We start from the raw sequence: 16,012 nt of genomic DNA on the forward strand, positions 1-16,012 counted from the left end.
TATTGCTGGATATGTGTTCATCCTAGTCTTTTGGGCCCCTACTGCAAGGGACTGAGCGAGACCTAGCCCTTCCTGTTCTTCGTCCAGCATCAAGATCCCACCAAATGCACAGCTTGGGTCTCTGCCAAAGAGAGTCCGATGAGACCAGCCACTGTCAGAGCCAGCCTGTCATACAAGTACTGAGTCACTGATGCCTGGGGCCAAGAGGAGCAGCCCAGTTCCGCACCTTCTTTTACTTCCAACAATGACACAGGACCAGAGGCTATGATATTCCCATATCTTGCACTTTCATTACAGCCTCCTGCACCACCAAACACATACAGCTCACAGCTTAGATGGGCTCAGAGAAGAAACAAATGCCACTGTGTACCAGTGTCTAAGTTTGACACTTTTGCTAACAGTTCATGCAGTCCTTCAAACAAATATTCAGGGAGCTGCTTCTGGGTGCCAGGCATTGCCCTTACATTGGGCGGGGGCTGTAAATCACTGAATGAAACGCTTCTGCTCCTGGAGAGCTTATGTGACACGTGACACAGGCTGGGTGGGAGGAGACACACAGTAAAAACACAGTAAGCGAAGTAAGTTATATCAGCTATTAAGAGAAAACGTGCTACGGTTGAAAACAAAGCAAAGGAAGGGAGATTGGACGGGGAGATGCAGAATGCAATTTTAATAGGGCAGCGGAGCAGAAATCATGGGCGTTAAGTTATGTTCTGGGCAACTCCTTTCTTTTTCCTTTTCCTTTTTTTTTTCTTTTTAATTAGTCAAAAAAACCCTTCATTTGTTTATTTAGCTTTCAGACTCTGTGATTGTGCCTTCAACACTTTCGCAACGATTTTCTGCTCCTCAATAAGGAAAGCACGCTTGATCCTGTCACGGACACACTTAGCGCACATGGAACCACCACGGCCCTACTGACGTGTTTTTTTCATTTCATAAGAACCTTAGGCCTCACGGCACGAACTCCTTGGCCTGGGCACGCACCACATGCGGATTGATGCTGTCCCAACCTCCTCGGAAAGGTAAACAATGCCATTACCAGGGGCTCAGGGAGGCCTCGTTTCGTCTGAGGCTGTATCGTAGGACAGCTTACGACAGTGCGTCAAACACTGGACCCTTCTAGAAGCCTCTTGACAGCATCCCAGGAAGAGGAAAAAGAAAGCGTTTGTGAGTTCAAAGGCCAAATGGGCAACTCCTTTTTGCAGCTGCCACTGGTCAACTGCCCAATTATCATTGCCACCATTAAACTGTCATTATCACAAATGTCAAGGTAATAATAAAGTATCTTGGTGTCACAGCTGTCTTCAGTTATGTTGTTTTAGCAATTGCTTGAAATAAACATAGTGTTTGCTTAGGACTTAAAAAAGACTAAAAACAAAACAAAATAAAACATTTTTGTTATCCAGAAATTTCTGTTGTTGAAAGCTTTGATGCAACAGGATTCAAGGGGTATTCTGAGTGGTCATTTCCACCCTCTCTATTTGGATCGAAGATGAAGAAATCCAGCCTGGAAACTGCCTGTACCTTGAAAGGCACAATCGGGTCCCTGGCTGGAGAGGAAGCCTGGTTCCATTATGATGCATGTGTATTCAGCACTTTATTCTCCTCAAAGCGTGTTCCCGTGTCATCTCACTGATGGTTATAACAAACCCCGCATCCTATAACAAGCCCACACCCTGGCCCCCTTTAACAAAGGTGGGACCTACAAGACTCAGCGCCCTATCTCTGCTAACACAGTGACGTGAAGGTAGAGCCAGACCACAGCTTGGGTTTCTTATACTTCCTGGGTCTGTTCCCCACCCCACCCCCCTTACACCACCTCTCCAAACATAAAGGCAGGCTGTTTGTGTTCCTCCAGCCTTTTCAGACAGGCAGGCAGAATAACGCATACGTTGGAGAAAACCAAACTTCGCTCCCACATCAATTCGCACCCATGAGACCCTTCTGAGTGGGTTTTTTCATCACAAAGTCCATTAGATCTATACTTAGGTGGCTGTCAACTTGCTCCTTCTGTCATATTCAACAAACTATGTGCCAGGAACCCTGTCAGATGCTAGGGACACCAAGATGAAAGACACTGGCCCCAACCTAAAGGACTTCGTGGAGTCTTCAGGGGTGGACCAACAAGAGGCAAGCATGGAGTAAACACTACAGTGGGGGGCCACAAGGCCTCACAGGGTAGAAGCACCCAGCCCATGTTCTTGTGTGGTGTCGGGGACAGTTCCCTATAAGACATGAGGTCTAAGCAGAATCCATAAACAGGAAAGGAATGTTTGAGTTGAGGAGAAAAGGTAGTGCAGGGAGAGAGAGCAGGAGGCAGCTAGGGCCAGGCGTGGACAGTTAAGTGGGGGCTGTTCCAGAAAGAGCTTCCAAGCAGTCTGAATCTCAACCTACAGTCAACAAGATGCTACAGCAGGGCTTTGAGCAAACAGACAAGATTAAGGCTGAATTGGTGTGGAGAGGAGAAAGATCTGAGGACAGGCCCAGCTGGAGGCAGGGGCAGAAGCTGGGAGGCCTGAATGAAGGCAGTGGCAGTCAGCTTAGAGGCGGGGAAAGATTCACCAGAAAGGGAGAAGGACGTACAAGTTGGAACAGGACAGAAGGCCTGGCTCTGAGCCGGCGGCCTCCGATCGTTGGTTAGGGACCCCTCAACTACTGGTAACTGCCTACCTGTTTCATGAGCTTGCTGGGATTAAATGGGACAAGCGAGGGGGGGAAAGGTGTCCCGTGAGCCCTATGGCACAGCAGGAATACGGTGCCATTCACTCAACCCCCGCACTGTTACATCTGTAGACACCTCATCACTAGGAGACTTAAAATTACTCACAGGCACGTAAGTTTCCTCTGCTCACTAGAGAATTGAAGTAGATGATCTCTGGGTCCCTTCCAGCTTGAAGTTCTGCAGTTTTGTCATCTTACCCATCTTGTGTCCCAGTTTCCACGGTAATAATTATCTCTCCAATGAAAAATTACTGGAGGAAGATTCATCAGTTAGAAGAAAAAGAGAAACTAAGCTGATGAGTGACTGACCCTGAAAACTAAGATGAAAAAGTGTGTGTCCTTTTTTTGGTTTGTTTACTTTTCTTTCTTATTTTTCTTAATCTTTATTTATTTTTGAGAGAGAGAGACAGACAGAGAGACAGAGTGCAAGCGGGGGAGGAACAGAGAGGGAGGGAGACACAGAATCCGAAGCAGGCTCCAGGCTCCGAGCTGTCAGCACAGAGCCTGACGCGGGACCCAAATCCACGAACCGTGAGATCATGACCTACGCTGATGACAGACACTTAACTGACTGAGCCACATAGGCGCCCCTAATATTTACTTATTTTTGAGAGAGTACATGTGGGGGAGAGGCAGAAAGAGGTGACAGAGGATCCAAGAATCCAAAGCAGGCTCCACACTGACAGCAGAGAGCCCAATGCAGGGCTCAAACTCACAGAGTGTGAGATCATAACCTGAGCTGAAGTCGGACACTTAACTGACTAAGCCACATAGGCGCCCCTAACATGTGTGTTCTTTAAATGTCTTGAAGGGTTGGAGCACCTGGGTGGCTCAGGTTCGTGAGTTCAAGCCCCGCATCAGGCCCTGCGCTGAGCCTGCTTGGGATTCTCCCTTTCTCTCTCTGCCCCTCCCTTGCTCATGCTCTCCCTCTCTCTCAAAATGAATAAAGACATTTAAATAAATAAATACATAAACATCTTGAAGGGTCATATTTAACACGCTCTGTTCAAAGACCCAATAATAAAAATTCAAAGGTGTTTTCAACCAAAAGTGATTCTTATCATTTTTATCTTATCTTATTTGATTTTATCTTGTCATCTCCTAAGAGGTTAAATTATCATTGACCAAATATTTACCCAAGAAAACTAAAAGATGTGTCCACATAAATACTTGTAAAGGGATATTCATACCAGCTTTATTTGTAAAAGCCAAAACCTGGAAACAACCTAAATATACATCAACAGGTGAACGGATAAACAATTTATGATATATCCATAAACTGGAATACCACTTGACAATAAAAAGTTCCAAACTTTTGGTATGTGGGAAAAAAAAGGGGGGGGAATGAACTTTAAAATCGTATGCTGAAAAACAAACCCACAGAATGGAAAAAAATATTTGCAAATCACGTATCTGACAAAGGTCTAGTAACCCGAATTTATGAAGGGCCCTCACAATTTCACACAAAAAAGATAAACAATGAAATTTTTAAATGGACAAAGGACTTAAAAGACATTTCTCTAAAGGAGATATACAAATGGTTTTGTTGCACAAGAGAAGATACTCAACATCATTACTCATTAGGGAAATACAAACCCAAATCACAATGAGATACCACTTTATACCCACTAGAATGGCCATAATTTAAAAAAAAAAAAAAAAAAAGGGAAAATAACAAGTGTTGGCAAGGTTGTGGAGAAGTAAGAATACTCATTCATTGCTGGTGAGACTGTAAAACGGTACAGACACTTAGGGAAACAGTTTGGAGGTTCCTCAACAAATTAAACACAGAATCACCGTATGACTCAGCAATTCTAATCCCAGATATATACCCAAAAGAATTAAAAAACGATGTCCAAGCAAAAACCGGTACATAAATGTTCACAGCAGCACTATTCACAATAGTCAAAAGGTAGAAAAAACCAAAAGCCACCAACCGATGTATGGATAAAAAGTTGTCTCTCCATATAATGGAATATTATTCAACAATAAAAAGGAATAAAGTACTAACACGGGCTGCAACATGGGTTAACCTTAAAAAACATTATGTTAAGTGAAAGAAAGCCTGATTCAAAAGGCCATATATAGCATGTTTCCATTTATATAAAACATACAGAAAAGGCAAATCCATAGAGACAGAAAACAGATTAGTGGTTGTCAGGCCTGGGGGAGGAGGGAATGGAGAATAACTGCTCACTGCACACAGGGTTTCCTTTTGGGATGATGCAAATGGTCTGGAGCTAGACAGTGGTAACGGTTGCACAACCTTGTGAACGTACCAGACACTAGTTAATTACACTTTAAAATAGCGAAAATGGGGGTGCCCGGCTGGATCGGTTGGTAGAGCATACGCCTCTTGATCTCAGGGTTGTGAGTCTTCGCCCCACGCTGAGCACAGAGATTAATTTTAGAAAATTAAAAATTTTTTTTAAATTTTAAAAATTAAAAAAAATGTTTAAATTTAAAAATTTTTAAAAATAAATAAATAAATAAATAAATAAATAAATAAATAAATTGGGGTGCCTGGGTGGATCAGTCAGTTAGGCAGCAGGCTCTTGGTTTCGGCTCAGGTCATGGTCTCACAGGCTCGTGGGTTCAAACCCCGCGTCAGGCTCTATATCGGCAGTGTGGAGCCTGCTTGGGATTCTCTGTCTCTGCCTTTGTCTCTGTTTCTGCCCCTCCCCCCTCTCTCCCTCCCTCCCTCTCTCAATAAATAAATAAACTTTCAAAAATAAATAAATAAATAATAAAAATGAGGGTGCCTGGGTGGCTCAGTCGGTTAAGCGTCTGACTCTCCATTTTGGCTCAGATCATGATCTCACAGTTGGCGAGTTCAAGCCCCACATCGGGCTCTGCGCTGACAGTGCGGAGTCTGCTTGGGATTCTCTCTCTCCACCCCTACCCCATTTGCTCTCTACCAAAATAAATAAATAAACTAAAAACATATAAATACATTTTAAAAATAAAATAGCTAAAACAGTAAATGCTATGTGTATTGTGTCACAATTAAAAAAAATTTTTCCCAAAAAATCATTATGTTGAGTGAAAGAAACCAGGCCAACAACAACAACAAAAACTATGATCCCATTTGTATAAAATTCTAGAAAAAGCAAAAACTCAGGTACCGCGATGGAAAAGCAGATGGGTAGGTGCCTGAGAGGGGAGAAGGTTAAGAGAAAGAGCAGAAGATAAATTATAAAAGGCACGGGGGCGCCTGGGTGGTTCAGTCAGTTAAGTGTCCGACTTCAGCTCAGGTCATGATCTCACGATTTGTGGGTTCAAGCCCCACGTCAGGCTCTGTTCTGACAGCTCAAAGCCGCCTGGAGCCTGCTTCAGATTCTGTGTCTCCCTCTCTCTGCCCCTCCCCCACTTGTGCTCTGTCTCTCCAAAATAAATAAATGTAAAAAAAAAAATTTTTTTTAAGGCATGAAGAAACTCACAGGGGTAATAAAAATGTTTACTGCCTTGATTATGTGATGGATGCTTTAAACATGTACAGCTTAGCGTACTTCAATTATCCTCTGTAAAACTGAAAAACAACCCAAAAGTTTTAAAAATCATCACTTACTAAATAGACTTACTAAATTTTTATTTGAAACACCCTGAGGAACTCATTGTTTAAAGGATCTTTACTGTAAACCCTTTCACAGGTCAAAAGCAAACAATCCTGTCCTGATTTACGGACTCCATTAAAGTCTGGTTTTTACATACAACAGTGTCTTAAAGCGAAAGGACACCTGTGACAAAGTCTGCTAAGACCACTCATGAAGTGTGTCTGGAGCAGACTAAGGGAGCTTGGTGTTGCCACGTTTCAAGTCAGGAATTCTTGCTATTAATAGGAGCCTAGGATACTTTAATCATTGCGGAATCCTGGTTTTCTGAATTGGTTTAAAAATGCTGTGGTCGAACTTGGCAGACGCTCTCTTTGCAAATCAAACGATCGTATCTGTTATGATTTTAGCACATGCTGAGAGGATTATAAGTGTTTATATACTCTCTGTGAGCATCAAATTCAGGTCTTGCCTAACATGCGTAACAAGCAGAGTAAGGCAGCAAATCAAATGCCAGAGTCAGATTGGCTCATGGAATTTAAATTGGGATATGGATTTCACTTTAAACCAAAAGGCACACTCAAAGCTAGAAGAAGAAAGAAAGGAAAAAAGAAACAGGAAATAATGTTTTTAATTGGAATGTTTAGTTATTCTCAAATTCAATCAACCTACTTTCAGATGTATTTCAGCAATTTTTTATATAATATTTTCCTTGCCAAGTGATGAGTTTTTTATCAATTATTTTGAGGACAAAGATAGAGATGATATGATCACATTAATTTATAAAACATTCTCTCATCCCAGCCTCACATTACTAGTTTTTTCATAAATATTATTATTTTTTAGCTTTGCTGAGTCCTTGTAAGTTTGTGACATGATTTCTTCATTTTTTTAAATGTTTATTTATTTTTAAGAGAGAGAGATAGAGCATGAGTGGGGGAGGGACAGAGAGAGAGAGAGGGAGACACAGGATCCAAAGCAGGCTCCAGGCTCCGAGCTGTCAGCACAGAGCCCGATGTGGGGCTCGAACTCATGAATCGCAAGATCATGACCTAGGCTGAAGTCGGACGCTCAACCAACTGAGCCACCCAGGCGCCCCTGATTTCCTCATTTGTAAAATGAGGAGAATAACAGCACTTACCTCACAGGATTATTGTTGGATTTGATGATTAAATGCATGTAGCATACACAAGGTGCTTAGAGTAGTTGGTAGCACACAGGAAGCATCCAATGAATGTTAGTTGTTACTCACTTTATTATCGTTCCCTTTTATAGATGAGACCACTGAGGCTCAGGGAGAGTGGTGGCAAAGCTGAATCTAGAACACAGAGCAGGCTCGCTCTTGATTCTTTTCGCCACTCCACACCATGTTCCCCACCCATACATATTTTGTGCATGAAAATAAGAGCACCAATCTGGAAGAGGCAAAAATAGCTATGTAATTTAAATCTAAAAAGCCTGAACAAACTGGTAGGCACAGACCAGCTCCGGGACTCACCCAGTTTAGGCTCCAGGGCAAGTCATGAGTCACTTTTAAAGTCAGCTTCATATAGTGGTTTTGAAAAGGAAAATAAAAGGTTTCTGTAAAGGGCTGACTTAGCTTCAAGAGGATGCCTAAAAACGTCGTGTGAGCTAGCAAAAATTACATTAGCATCGATTCATGCCATGAGCATGAAGGGGGATTTATATTCTCTCTGTAAGAACATTAAAAAGTACTGCAGCCCGTGACAAAATGCCTGCCGTGGAGGTTAAGTGGGAAGTGAATGGCCCCATCGGTGAAGTCAGGATGAGAAAAATCCAGTCTCCCGATAGTATCTAAGGGCCTGTACAGCACACACATATTCGCAAGGCCTACTGATTTAAACCATTTACCCAAACTAATCCATTCTAAAGTGAATTTATTTATCATTTCTGTCCCACATTTCATTGAAGGGGCTTTTAAAACATGGAGAAATTAAAAGATAAAACCACAGGAGCACCTGGCTGGCTCAGTCAGGAGAGCACGCGACTCTTGATCTTGGGGTCATGAGTTCAAGCCCCACGTTGGACACAGAGCTTACTTAAAAAAATAAAATATATTTAAAAAAATTTTTTAATATTCATTTATTTTTGAGAGACAGAGAGAGACAGCATGAGCGGGAGAGGGCAGAGAGAGAGAGGGAGACCCAGAATATGAGGCAGGCTCCAGGCTCTGAGCTGTCAACACAGAGCCCAACACGGGGCTCGAACTCACGAGCCGTGAGATCACAAAGAGAAAAAATGTCCTGTTACGATGGAGAGATCTGTCAGTGATGACGTTAACCAACAGATCAAACTTAGTGGAATACACAGCATCCACTGCAGATCCTTGCCAAAATGCTTAACCTGAATTTGGCCATGAGGAAATAATAACATATCCAGATCATGGCTCATTCTACAAGACAACATAGCCTGGTATCTTCGGTCATGAAGAACAGAAAAAGGTGGGTACAGTTGTTAAGTTAGAAGAGACCTCACAGGGGCGCCTGGGTGGCTCAGTAGGTAAAGCATCCAACTTCGACTTCAGCTCAGGTAGTGATCTCACGGTTCTTGAGTTCAAGCCCTGTGTTGGGCTCTGTGCTGACAGCTCAGAGCCTGGAGCCTGCTTCGGATTCTGTGTCTCCCTCTCTCTCTGCCCTTCCCCCATTGTGCTCGCTCGCTCTCTCTCTCTCTCTCAAAAATAAACGTTAAAAAATAATAATAATAAAATAAAATAAATAAAAGAGACATCATAAACAAATGCACTTGTGAATCTCAGCCAGGGGATTTTAAAAAGAGCTATAGGGGACATTTTCCTGAAAATGGGAAAAGCTAAAAACCTAGTGTTCATTAGGGAAAATTATTTAAGACTAATTTCCTTTGTTATGGTAACAGAACTACAGTTATGCAACTTATATACTTCAAGGACAAAAAACCCCAAAATGTGATGCCTGGCTTGTCTGGCAGAATGAGATGCTCTGGAGAGGCCAGTCTACCGCCATTTGCAGAAAACCCACGGGGGTGGGGGGTGGGGGGGTGGATAGGGAGCAGAGAGAAGGTAACATACCTACGGATGCTTTTCAAGTCCCCTTGGGGGATTGAGCAGACTAGTGCCAGTAGATAAATGGCTGGTTTATGAATGTTCTCCATTTCTCTCTTCTCCATCTCCAGGCACACAACAGGGTAGCCTAGCAGAAAATACAATACACAGGGCGATGAGGGTTCCTGCGCCAACCCGACCACTGCCCTTGCAGCGTGACCTTGAATAATTCACCTGCCTTCTCTGATGCTCACTTGCCTTACCTAGAAAAACAGGACGGCTGGGCTAAAGCAGCTCTTAGAAGCCTTCCAGGTCTGAAGTCTAAGACACAAACGGGCAGTTCGGTCTTAAAGATAGTGCAATACCAATATGAAATGTCTGTTCCTAGTTTTGTTTTTAAAAAACAGAAAGTTTTGGGGCGCCTGGGTGGCTCAGTCGGTTGGGCGTCCGACTTCAGCTCAGGTCATGATCTCACAGTCTGTGAGTTCGAGCCCCGTATCGGGCTCTCCGCTGACAGCTCAGAGCCAGGAGCCCGCATCAGATTCTGTGTCTCCCTCTCTCTCTGCCCCTCCCCTGCTCCTACTCTGTCTCTCTCTGTCTCAAAAATAAACAAAAACATTAAAAAAAATTAAAAGAAAACAGTTTTATTTTTTCTGATTATAAAATTGATACATACTGAAAAAAAAAGTAGAAAGTGTTTAAAAAACACACACACTAATATTGAATCACCTAGAGTTAGAACTATTGTTAGCATCTTTATATTTGTTTAATGTTTCTCCAGACTTTCAGGTACCTGCACACACACTCACATACCTTTTTTTAAAACGTGACATCCCTTGTAACATGCTGTTTGTACTTTTTGTTGTAGTTAACAATACTATATTCCCTATTACATTCCATATGATTTTATATTCCATAGTAATAAACATAAGAGAACATTATTATTGTAATTGCCGAACGGTACATGAGGAGCCAGCAGTGGTTTATTTTCTCAACTGGGAAACATTTAGCAGGTTTCTAATTTTTTGTTCTTCTAGACAATGCTGTAGTAAGTCTCCCGTGCTCATCCTCATTATGCATATAATGTAAAGTCTATATATAAATCAAGATTTAACCACACAACTCATTCCCCTTTTATGCAGAAGGTTGAAAAGTATCTTTTCAAGTGTCAAACAAATCCTCTCCGTAACTGGAGTCTACGGATGACGCTGCTAGTCCTGAGGTCGCAGGGCCCCAAGGAGACCCAGTCCTTGGGAGGCTCTGGAAACATTTCGTCTCTTCAAGGAGGCCACCCGGAAGCCTGAGGCTCTGATTTTGAACACTCAAGATCTCTTCGCGAAGTGTTTTTCAGGCTGAGGTCTGGGCGGCTCCCTGGGGCCCACGGGGCCGACTGACTGCGCCACACGGTTCCGGACTCCACGTCCAGCCCAGCCCAGCCCCGCTTCGAAAGACGCGTGCGCAGGTCCTGTTGACGTTTTGTGCCTCTGAAAACAACACGGTCACCAAACACACTCCCACCTGCCCGGGTTGAATACAATCCAACTTAGACAAATGAAAAGTATTGCCTCCTGCATTGAAAACAGCACTCTTTTTGCACATTCAAGTATTCACTTCAACACTCCCAAGTAATTAACATTCCAAAATAATTTTTATTTTTAAAAATTTCTGGTGATCAGAAAACAGTATAAAACGTATGCCTTGTCACTGACATTTCTATCTACTTTTCTGACTTAAAATTATAACACTGATCTAAATACGCTTTGCAAATATTGGAGGAAACATTTGATTTCTTTTTGTAATTATTGTTGTTTCCATGTGTGAGCAATCTCACAAACAGGTACCTATGCCCATGGCTAAAATGTAACTGATATGGGATATATTCTGTATCAGATGTATAGGAGAGGGGAGGCATTCTATAATGATGATTACTCAACCATATTCCTGGAGATTCACATAACTTTTTCTTGAAAGGAAAAATTTTTTTCCAGTCTCCGGAGAGGCTGGATTAAGAAGGTTAATTGGCTTGTCCAGGTCACTTGTTCCCAGTCCAGGGTTTTCTTTTCCTCTTGGACCCTCTTGGTCAGAAACCCAATAATTAATTTAGATCAAAGATGTGCATTTTACATTCTCCAACACCAGGCAGATCCTAGATCATTTTAGTCATCAATGAATTCAAAGTAATCTAAATGATTACATCAATGAATTCAAAGTAATCTACAAGAAGTAACTTAATGAAATTAAAACATATTTAAAATACTGTATAGATGACCTTGTCTACTCCTTTAGCATCATGATGCAAGAGGTCAGGTTTAAAGGTGGGTGTAATAAGAGCCAAAAACATATTTGGGAGACAATCTATAGACAAGTTGCAAAATCTGAGAAGTATTTAAGATGTCCAGACAGCCGTGAGTGGCGGTTTCCAGGCTTGGGCCAGAGCGGGAAGTGGCCACTGAAAACTGATGGGTCATTACTGTGATCGAGAGAAAGCAGGTGCATAGAAAGGGCAGCAGCAAATGGCCCTGATGCATCCTTAAAGCAAATACCCACATTAAAGAAGGGAAAAGTGGCGTGAAAACTATCTTTATGGGATGACAACCACCCCTGAACACATGCATGACCCCCAGCCTTTTGTTTCTGAACACATGGAAAGATTTATTCACCAAACTAAACTGCAAGGTATTAGCACATCCTCATGCAAGCTATTTAACCGTGCCTTTTGCTCATAAAGTACATTCACATCAATATGTACCATCTCCCTGACAGATGTGCTGTCGTCGAGTTGGAAAAGTTGCCTTGTAAACCATCAGGGGACTTATTTATAAAATCCAGCAGGAACTGTAGGAAAGAGGAAGATCATTTAATTTCACTGTAACTTCTGCTACTGCAAAGACTTTATCCTGTTAGGTGGATATATGTGTCATATGCAAATACATAAACAAAATACTGGGGGTGGGGGGATGACTTCCCTTCCACCTCCTCCTCAAACAGCTGCCAGTGAGGACTTGTACCTAACGAAACTTGCTGTCTATAAATGTTGGAAGACTGAAACCTTAGTTGGGTGCAATTTAAAGTGAACAGCCACTGAGCCAGGCAAATTATCAGCCTACCACCAACACCCTGTTGGTGGTGTTGGGAACCAAATTCACATTCCTAATTCAAAAATGTGCCTTTTTAATTAAAGTCAGGATTTCCCAGTCTTCTCACTGGTGGGAACAAGCAATATTAGGCTTCCAGTATATCACACATATCAGCAAGATTCAGCCAGGTTCATTAACCAGAAAGGGAACTGCCATGTGCTCCTTTCTACAAACCACTAATTACCATCTTCGCCCTGATTCTGGACTACGGATCACTTTACTTCCTGCAAAACTTTTCAGTGCACTATTCTAAACACAGCTACCAGTCACTCGCACCAGCTGTGGACCCACAGCAACTTTCCCTGTTCAAATATACAGGATCATATCAGTCAGACCATCCTAAACAAGATAATTACTGTGGCAGAAAATAAAAATCAGATTAAGTGGGATTTTCTGACATAGGAGACCCTTTCAAGCTTTTGTCTGGCAGGGGGACCATGGTGGAGGAAGGGAGGGGGGTGCCCTGCGTCCCAATTTCTCTCTGGAGTTTTAACTCCACTATCTCAACCTTCTTCCATTCTCGCTTCCCGTGTTTGGTTCAGTCCATTTTACTCCTATCCCTTGGTTAGACCCCAGTTCCTAGCATTTTTTAGATTCTTGTTTATCAGTGCTGTGAATTGAGCCGTATCAGTTTGTTTACTTAAGGATTAGCTGTTAGGGGCAGGGAAGAAATATTAGTTTAACTGGAGTCAAGGAACCTGCAGCCACAAGACAAATAAATCAGAGAAAGACAGAGAAACTGGAAAATGGGGGATCATTTCACTGTGAGTCAGTCCTGGTGGGGTTTTTTCCCCCCGGTGACTATAAGGACAGGCAAAGAGATCTTAACCGATCAGATCTTAACACATTCCAACCAACAGATTTGGGTTTTTTTAATTATTAATTTGATCAACTGCTAAGAAGGTAGCAAGAGAACAAGTGGATAGAAGAATAAAATGGGGGATCATTTTTTTCTCCCGCCCCCCCCTTACAGCACTGACATTAGAACAGCTCTATGTACACCATATGCATAGTCACTTACCATGACTAATGGGAATAATGTACTACATTTCATAATACTCATCTCTTTGGCAATCTGAAAAAAACAACAACTCATAACTGGATGGCTACACTTACTATCTAAAACTACAGATCACAATAAACCCTAAATAAAAAAAAAATTTACGAAAAAAAAAAAAACCTTTCTAGAGACGCGAAGAAACTTTTCAGAATGCTAAGAACCCACCCTCTCTCCTTCCCTGTTTTGGGTAAACACTTAATCCTCTCGGATATTTTCTGCTGAACGACGTGCAGCGTAAGACTGTGTTCAAAATTTTCAAAATTCCTTGTACAAGTGTATCCTTGTTTTCCCTAAAAATGGACTCAAACTGATGTTAGAAACTGGCGCAGATGTTAGAAATTCCATCCTCCTTCCAGAAAAGGACCAAGTGTGAGTGTGAGGTAATGTCCGTTTTTGGCAAATTCTTATTTCCTCCCCGATCCTGGATGGACAACATGCCCATCAAAGTGAGTGGACATCACACACAACTTTCCTGCACACTGCTCCCTAAGAGTAACCTGGAGATCCTTCCAAATGCAGAATGTCTGTAAAATGACCTGCAAACAGAATAACTACTTATAACATTTTCTGTACTGAATCTGGGGAGCCTTTCCTCTGAAACCAGTCGGCCAGTGTCCTAATGCTATGCAGAAGACGACACAAACTTTAGAAATCGAAGGTGGATTTATACATGTAGGGAACACTAGCTATCAAATGCTAAACCAAAACCTTTTCTATTTTTATAATTGACTTTTAGTCACTGCTTATCAAAATAATCTGGAAAGGAAATAAAATAACTCATCTATACTCAGATGTACAAACTAATGTCATGCATTAAACAGTAAGTAATATTTTGCCGCCAGTCAGATTATTTAGGAAAATCACGTACGTGTTCGCCTCACGGAAGAGTGTGTGCTTCTTTGGTTAATTTTCGCCATGATTAGTGACACTGTATAGTTGCATCTGACAACGGACTTCAATATTTCACACAGAATTTACTGACTCTGTTTCCATTGGGAAAAAAGTTTTAAAACTTACAACCTGAACTTTAGCTTCTGTTGTTCATCCAGGTTAATAAATAACTGGTTGTAAATCAAGAATTAGGTTTGATTTGAAAGCACAAAACTAAAACATAAAATACTTTTGGAAATAAAATGCTGTGAATGCTAAAGGAGATAAGTCCTTGTAAAACACTCACCAGCGCACAGCAATGTTGTCTTCTCCTAATATGGAGAATACACATATTTTAGGTCATCAAATTATTCTGACTTTCTGAACTCAACCCAAATCTTAAGTTGTAATTTATATTTTTTTATTGCCTAAATGGTTTACCTAATGCTTCTTTACATTTTACACAACAATATCTCCACATTGACCAGCTTAGAGAAGGCAAGTTTAAAACAAAGATCTTACAAGATACTAGTTGTATGTCTAAACATGGCTGATGATCTTTACAGGGGATGCTAATATGGGCCAGGAGTCAGGGGTCAATCTGAGCAGAAAGGTCGGGGGCGAGTCTTGACCGAAGCTAAGAATGCAGTAATAAGAAAACTCAATACACCTGACTGGAACAAAAGCACTCTACAGAAATGAACTTTCGTTGCCATCTTCCTGAGTACCGAGACCGGCTATCATAAAACACGTATCAAAATCAGTCTCATTATTCAACATCACACCTCATGCGTTTAGCTACTTACAGAATAAAGCAGTTCTCTTAAGACCAAATATGACACACATGAAGAGGAACAGGCTTTTATTATGATCATGGCTATTATTTCATCAAAGTCCTTGACTTTATCCAAAATGCGAGCGGATATAAATGAAAATCACTAAACACAGACATTAAGAAGTGAAAAAAATTCTTGTAATCCTCACACGCTATGCACATGAATAACATTGATCATCTGCATCATTATGAAAGAGTTCAAAGCTTCTCCTCTTTCGAATTACATAATGACCCCACTAAAATACCTAGAATAAACAAAGGTTCTCGAATAAGATGTATTTAATAGGCCATCCACCAGAGAAGAATCTTATCCTGTGAGCTCTAGCTCACCAAATTTTCAGTCAAGATGTGGGCAATCGATTTTGCGGCCCAGGGCAATCTCCCCACTGCGTTTTCGCAAAGATGGCTGAGGCAACCGGCACCTCATAACTACATAAAAATGGATGCTCAGATTAAATTATGCAAACGTAGTTTCAAAATAACCTGCTCAAGTTTCAGCGCATTAAAGATGGACCTGTAAAGCATTTGCCACGTTATGCCTGGTTCCAGCGCAATTTCAGTGGGTTCTGAGGGGAGCAAACCTCAGATCATCCTTATTGAGAAAGTTTTGGAAACATAAGCGCACAAACATCCATTCCCAGGGGCATAATCACCACCTTGAACGTGGCCCCCTGAACACTGATCTGTCACCGATGCAAAACAAGGCAGGGCCATTAGGCTCTTCTTGAAGTTCCCATTCTGGACTGTTAGCAGAAGGGGTCACCTTTGAAAAGTTCTTATCTCCTAAAGTAATATATTCCA

The 16,012-nt window shown here is 41.7% G+C and overlaps 1 protein-coding gene and 1 pseudogene across 3 annotated transcripts in view; both read right to left on the reverse strand.

The window, feature by feature from the left end:
• Positions 1 to 16,012, reverse strand: part of RBM20 (RNA binding motif protein 20) — a 195,799-nt gene that overhangs the window by 177,947 nt on the left and 1,840 nt on the right. The gene's annotated exons all lie outside the window — the stretch shown is intronic.
• LOC144613223 (large ribosomal subunit protein eL34 pseudogene) lies at positions 786 to 2,914 on the reverse strand (annotated as a pseudogene).

Source organism: Panthera onca, chromosome D2 (assembly GCF_046562875.1).
Source record: "Panthera onca isolate mPanOnc1 chromosome D2, mPanOnc1 haplotype 2, whole genome shotgun sequence".
NCBI lineage: Eukaryota > Metazoa > Chordata > Mammalia > Carnivora > Felidae > Panthera > Panthera onca.